The 7415-nt window shown below is 37.1% G+C and overlaps 1 non-coding gene across 1 annotated transcript; it reads right to left on the bottom strand.

Annotated features, from left to right (window-relative positions):
• Positions 1-596: 596 nt before the first annotated feature.
• On the bottom strand, positions 597-703 carry LOC128294545 (small nucleolar RNA R71). Its single transcript, XR_008284855.1, has one exon. It is a non-coding gene; the product is annotated as a small nucleolar RNA R71 (small nucleolar RNA).
• Between the last annotated feature and the right edge of the window lie 6712 nt (positions 704-7415).

Genomic DNA, 7415 nt, shown 5'->3' with positions numbered 1-7415 from the left:
GGTCTTTGTAGTTTATGACTAGGAGAAGCCCATCAGGACTATTACTTTTTGATAGTGAGATCGATCGCACAATTCGCAGAAACCAAAGAGAAATAAGGTGAAACTTAAGATACACAGAGAACGAGCAAGATGACGATATTCAAACCTCAAGCAATGAGATGGGTTAAAATCAGGAAAACCTGATACCTCCTATGATTGTTGTTAATCCAGTAAATCAGAATCCTACTCCGCGCACTATGTATGATTATGCTAAACCTTCTTTAACAGGAACTGAATCAAGCATAGTTAGACCTGTTGTAGATGCAAATACTTTTGAACTGAAACCTAACACAATTCAAATGATACAGCAATTTGTTCAGTTTGATGGTTTGCAGGACGAAGATCCCACCGCTCACTTAGCAAACTTTTTGGAACTATGCTATGCATTTGAAATTAATGGTGTTTCTGATGACGCCATTCGCCTTCGGTTATTCCCTTTTTCTTTGAAGAACAAAGCTAAACAGTGGTTGAATTCGTTACCACGGGGCTCAATCACTACTTGGGAACAAATGACCGAAAAGGTTTTACTAAAATATTTTTCGCCGGCTAAAACGGCTAAATTACGTAATGATATCTCTTCTTTTGTGCAGATGGATTTAGAGACACTCTACGATGCATGGAAGAGATAGAAAGACCTTTTACGAAGATGCCCTCAGCATGGGTTACCACTCTGGCTACAGGTTCAAACCTTTCATAATGGTCTGAATCCTTCAATTCGACAAATGGTTGACGCAGCTACTGGTGGAATAAAACACCTAAAGATGCTTATGAGTTTATTGAGGAGATGTCACTGAATAACTATCAGTGGCAAGTTATGAGAACAAAGCCGACAAAAGCAGCCGGTGTTTTCAACCTCGACGCGGTTACTATGCTATCTAACCAAGCAGAACTCTTAAATAAAAAGATTGACGGTTTGTGTGGTCCTACTCAGGTACATCAAGTGATGAGGTGTGATTCAAATGGAGGAGGAGCATACACAGAATATCAACCCTTCAAACCTAGCATTGAGGAGGAACAAGTCCAATATATGGGTAACAATAACTCTAGATCCCAAAAATAACCCATATAGTAACACTTATAATGCAGGTTGGAGGAACCATCCCAATTTCTCATGGGGCGGTCAAGGAAATCAAAGGCCACAACATCCTCTGGGTTTTCAACAACCACCTTACCAGCAAGAAAAGAAGCTGAACCTTGAGAAGATGCTAACCAAATTCATCTCAGTGTCAGAAACTCATTTTCAGAATACTGAGACAGAACTCAAAAATCAACAAGCATCAATCTAGGGGCTCGAAACTCAGATTGGCCAGCTCGCTAAGTTAATTTTTGAACGACGACAAGGTAGCCTACCAAGCAACACTGAATCTAGCCCAAGGGTACAACTCAACGCGATTGCCATTCAAGATGAGGAAGGGTTAGTTGCAAAACCAAGGCTAGAAACGGTGGTAAGCAAAGGTAAGAATGAGGTAGGCCAAAATGACCCAAAGCCGGTGAGTACAGAATATAAACCTCGTGTGCCATACCCCAATGCGACAAGGAAAGACCGCTCAGATGAACAATTTGGTAAATTCCTTAAAGTTTTAAAGAAACTACATATTAACTTACTGTTTATTGAAGCACTTTTGCAGATGCCAAATGCAATCAAATTTTTAAAGGAGCTTCTAGCAAAAAAACAGAAGTTAGATGAAAGGTTGCATGTGGAGCTGAACGCGGTTTGCTCAGCCATTCTCCAGAATAAGCTACCCAACAAACTAAAAGATCCTTGTTTACTTGGTAGTTTAGATGTTAATAATGCATTGGCTGGTCTAGGGGCTAGTATCAATGTTATGCCTTACAAATTGTTTAAGCAACTAGGTCTAGGGAAACCCAAACAAACTAGGATCAGCATTCAATACGCAAATAAAACTATCAGATTTCCTAGGGGTATTATTGAAGACGTACTCGTTAAAATTCACAAATTTATATTCCCAGTTGATTTTGTTGTTTTAGACATAGAAGGGGATAGTAACGTTCATTTAATTTTGGGAAGGCCCTTTTTAGCAACTGCTAGAACAATTATTGACCCTTGCACAGGTGAACTCACACTTCGTGTAGGAGACGAAACCATCAACCTTCAAGCTCGCAACCCGAACAACACATCAAAAATAGAAGGTGATTGTACAAATTGTTCTACTAAGACTGATCATATGATACAACCTATTTTGTAGGAAATAAGTTCGAAGGACACACATGAGCCATGTTCAATCCACAACAAAGGATCTACACATGAAGAACAAATGTTACAAATCAAGAAGTTAGATGAATGGCTGACATTTAAACCGAGAAAACACGATGACCCAAAATTACGCCAGAACGAGCTCAATGCCTCACCAAATCAACTTAAGATTGGAGATAAAGTTTCATTAGATGCCGCAAATCCTCACATTGACACTGCCAAACCGAATGAAGCAATTCCTCTTACGGCACTTAGCATTTTACCATTTGGTACAGTCAAGGTAAGTCATCCCAAATTCGACACTTTTAAGGTAAACAATACCCGCCTAAAACCTTATTTTGATGGGATTCATAGCAGGAATGAGAAGTATAAACTCCTCGAACCACCATGACGATTCACCAGAGAGGTAAGTCAAGCTTAGACTATAAATAAGCGCTTCTCAGGAGGCAACCCGAGCACTAACAATATTAATTTCTTTAAATTTTAGTTTTAACATCTAACATACTAACCGACTCATGGAATGCAGTCTTTCTAAAGCACACACGGCCAGGCACACGGGTGTGCCTTAGATCGTGTGAAAACAGGCAAAATTTTTCCCAACACGGGATGCGATAAGTCACCACGGCCGTGCGTTAGGACCATGGGCGAATCTGCCAAAACAACACGAGCATGCGACACGCCCGTGTCGTAGAACCATGGTTGAACCTGAGAAAATAGCACGGGCATTCGCCACGCCCGTGTCTAGAACCCATGGTCGAACCTCTCAGATTAACACGAGTGTGGGCCAAATGTCAGAGCACCCAAATTCAAAAACCACGAAATGCACAGGCTGAAACGAAGGCACACAGGCGTGACCCATAGCCGTGTGCCCCAATTTCCCTATAAACACCTATTATATATCTTAGCTTTATCTTTATATTTTGAAATTACTTTTTATTTCCTGTTTATACTATTTTATCTTGAGTTTTTACAATTTTCAATTTCATCTATTTTATTACAAGTAATTATGCTTCCTTATAGTTCCTAATTTTGTCGCAGTTATAAAGAGCTCCAAAGCTCATCATCGCATAGGAACTAAAAACTCCACCAGGAAAGGACTTATAAACTAATGAACCTCTACCACCACCGAAGTATCCTCCTCCACTCTCACGCCGATTTTTGTCCAAAACTCCAGTTCAAGGAATCCATTCATCATTCAAGAAGTTTCAGTTTTCTCCCTATCTTATGATTATAAATCTATCTTTTTCAATATATCTACCTTTGTACATTGAGGGCAATGTACATCTTAAGTGTGGGAGTCTTTTATATCAGAAAAATCCTTGAATTTTGTTTTATTCTCATGCGATCTTCTCATATCATTATTAGAATAAATTCCAATTTGTCTATAATGTTTGTTGATATATCTTGAATTAAAACATAGGCATTTATGCATTGATTGTTGAAACTTTCAGACATTAGGGAATCAAGCATGATAAGTTGATTTTTTGAAGAATTAAAAACTTTTAGGTTGTTTCCCCAAGTTTAGGTATTATTTTGAGTTGGAATTCACAAGTTTAAACATCAAAAAGCCATAATTTTGGTGAGACCTTGCTCCTTTAGAGCATCTATTATTTCTTTCATGCTCACTTTCATTATGAGTGCGTCAGTATTGAATTGTTATTCTAGAACTTGCTTGATTATGCATGTCAAGACCACACCGTTTGATTTGATATGTCAAAATGATAAAGGCACTTAGGTTTAACCCACTCACTCCATCAAAACATACCTTCACAATTAACCCTTAGTGAACCCCCTTGAGCCTAACAAACCATTCATTGATTTACCCTCAATATTAACCCATAACTCATTATCGTTGAAATCCCCTAAATTAATTTGTTCCCTATTTTTGTCGAGATTTTAGTTGGCATAGTTGTTTAGCTATGTTTTATTCTATTTTGTAATTTGAGTTGTTCTTAAAAAAAATACATATATACATATTAGTAGTAGTGATCTTCTAAGCTAAAGAAGTTAAATTCCATATTCTGAGAAAAAGCTCTATTGTATACAATTGATGACTAGTCATTTTTCAATTCAATCTCGATTCTAACCCTTTCTTTCAGTTTGTGACCACACCCTCTAACCAAAGCCACGTTACAACCCTCTAAAGACCTTTTGATTGATGTTTCATCTCAATTTATAGTGGTAGAGATTTGATTTTCATGCAAGCCTATGGTAATGACTTTTCATTATTGACTATTAAGTGCTTCATTTATCGTCCTTAAACACCTCGAGTGATTTGAGTGAATCTTTAGTGAGGATGTGAAACTCTGTGACATTTTGAATCAAAGGTAATTACTTAGATGAGGGGGGACACCTATGTTTTCATGATAAAATGCATAACTTGGAATGTTTGAAACTTTGATGTTCTTTCAATTGAATTTTCAATGTATGATTACCTATGGATTATTTTGAGATATTATCGATAGAAATTATAAATTGAGAAGAATTTATTTTGATTATGAGTTGAGGATTTTGCTTGAGGACAAGCAAATGCTTAAGTGTGGGGGTATTTGATAAACCATAATTCATATATATTTCTATCCCATGATTAGCATATTTCATGGATAATTTTTCCTTAAATCTGGTGAATTCGATGCTCCTAATGCCTTAATTTAATGTTTTATACTTAAGTGAGCATAGGAGAGTGAAAGGAACAAGAAACGGGCCAAAACGGAGAAAATGGGCCAACATACGAAATTAACACGTCCTGGACTTCCTCACACGGGCAGACCACACGGCCATGTCAATTTGGCATAATCGAAGCATGACTCACACGGGTAGACCACACACCTGTGCCTATTTAACAGGCTTGACCATGGCCTGAAGTAATTACACACGAGCGTGTCCCTGTCAAGCCCAAGCAGAGTCCTATTCGAAAAGGCCATGTTTGAGGGCTCTTAGGCATTCCAAAGCGTATAAATACACATTAGAAGAGGAGAAGAGGGGGCGCACAGGAAGAGGCAAGGAATTGCTTAAGGAAAGCTGATCGATCCATCTCAGAAGCCAGATTCACCATCAAGACTGAAGATCTCCCTTCAGATTCCCTCAGGAGTTTTGGGTTTTCTTATGTTTTGTAACACCCCTTACCTGTACCCGAGGCCGCGATAAGGTACGAGGCGTTACCGGACAAACATACAAACATAAACTAAAATACGGGCCATAAAACTTCATTCATATTTCAAAACGTTCATTCACTTACACATAGTCCTTTATTTGAGTCTACGAAACCCAAAACATACTTTAGAAAGGGTTCGGGACTAATCCGAGAACTTACGAAAATCTTAGAAATTTCATGCTTTAAGGCTCTATATGCCCGTGTCCCAAAGTCATGTCCCATACACGGCTGAGACACATGGTCGTGTCTCTGCCTGTGTGGAATATACCTAGGCTATTTTCCAAGCTTTGGTCAACCTTAATCTCTTACACACTTTTACAAAATCAAAAGCATATAACATGGTATTCATTTAATGATTAAATATTCTCAATTAAACCACAAACATAGCATTTGTATGTCATCATACATGTGTCTCTCATACTCATTTTACCTTGTTTATTATAGTATCACTTATACATTTATACCAAGATTATCATCTTACCAAATATCTTTAGCTTAATCATCAAGCATTCATATTTAAAACTAGATCATATCTTTATAAAATACCACAATTCAGATCATAAAATAACATGTTTGCGAAACATTTCAATTCAACTCCATACCCAACAAGCATTACATTGAGACTAGTCATATATATATACATGTCATGATACATATCATTCTCTTTCTGTTTTCTTATAAACACATATCATTTATTTCATTATATCAATATTTCATATACCATAGTTTTCATGTATTCCACATATATTTATTTTCCTCCTCCTCCTCTCCATTCCACATCCTTAATGTATATAGCATTCTTGTAAGTATGATTTCATAATTTACTAATAAATGCTCACATCAAACTGTCCACACGAGTCATAGTCACTTACTTATTTATAATTCGAGCCACAGAGCTCCAAATTAAGATCCGTAAATTTCCCCTGAAACTAGTCTCACATATCTTTCCATCATAAAATTTTCATAATTTTTTGTGTAGCCAATTAGTAGAGTTTATTCATTAAAACTTCCCCTGCTTCACTTTCTGACATTTCTTACCTCTCTCCACTAAAAATTAATTATCTCACAGTACAGAACTCGGATAATGTTCTTGTTGATTTATCTTGAAAATAGACTCATTAGGGATTTTAAAAATATAATTTTAAGCCTCTAATTATTTTTATCCAAATGTTTGTGATTTTCCAAAGTCAGAATAGGGGATCACGTAATCATTCTGAACCAGTCTAACAAAAACATAAATATCTCAAAATATAGAACTCTTTTACATTCTCTGTTTCTTTTATATAAAAATAGACTCATTAAGATTTAATTTTATATTACATTCAGTCTTTGATTCAATTTCTACTATTTTTGGTGATTTTTCAAAATCACGTCACTGCTGCTGTCCAAAACAGTTTTATTGCTAATTCACTCTTTCACACTTTCTTTGTATTAACCTCATTTTAACATACATATCACAAATCATTTTCACCACATTTCATACATCACAAGTATAGGCCCATGATCACAAGGTCACCGTAAAATCATCCTCATGTATAACTTACTTGTTTATAACCTCACCATATCCTGGTCACTTAATGAACACATCATTCACATAATCCAGTTCCTGCACTTATTCATCACAAAACTCACAAAGCAATACATAGAGAGTCTCCCGTTGAACACTTCGGATCAATCCTCGATACTTTGTAGTTTCAGCACATAGCTCCACCCATCATATAGTTCGGCTCTCTTGTACACATGGTGAACACTCAGTACCACCCATGTGACCTAGCCAGTTTATCTCGTAGCTCTCTTGTCTACATGGTGTCCTTCACCTAGAACCACGCATGCGACCTAGCTACATATATCCCGTAGCTCTCTTGTCTACATGGTGTACACATAGTATCACCCATGCGACCTAGCTACATCATAATGTCTTGTAGCTCTCTTGTACACATGATGTGCACTCAGACCATACATGTGACCTAGCTAGATACTATCTCAGATCATCCAATCTTTCCAAAG

Source organism: Gossypium arboreum, chromosome 6, assembly GCF_025698485.1.
Source record: "Gossypium arboreum isolate Shixiya-1 chromosome 6, ASM2569848v2, whole genome shotgun sequence".
NCBI classification, from domain to species: Eukaryota; Viridiplantae; Streptophyta; class Magnoliopsida; order Malvales; family Malvaceae; genus Gossypium; species Gossypium arboreum.
Note: the sequence above shows the minus strand (reverse complement) of the source record. Positions and strands in the feature narration are given on the sequence as shown.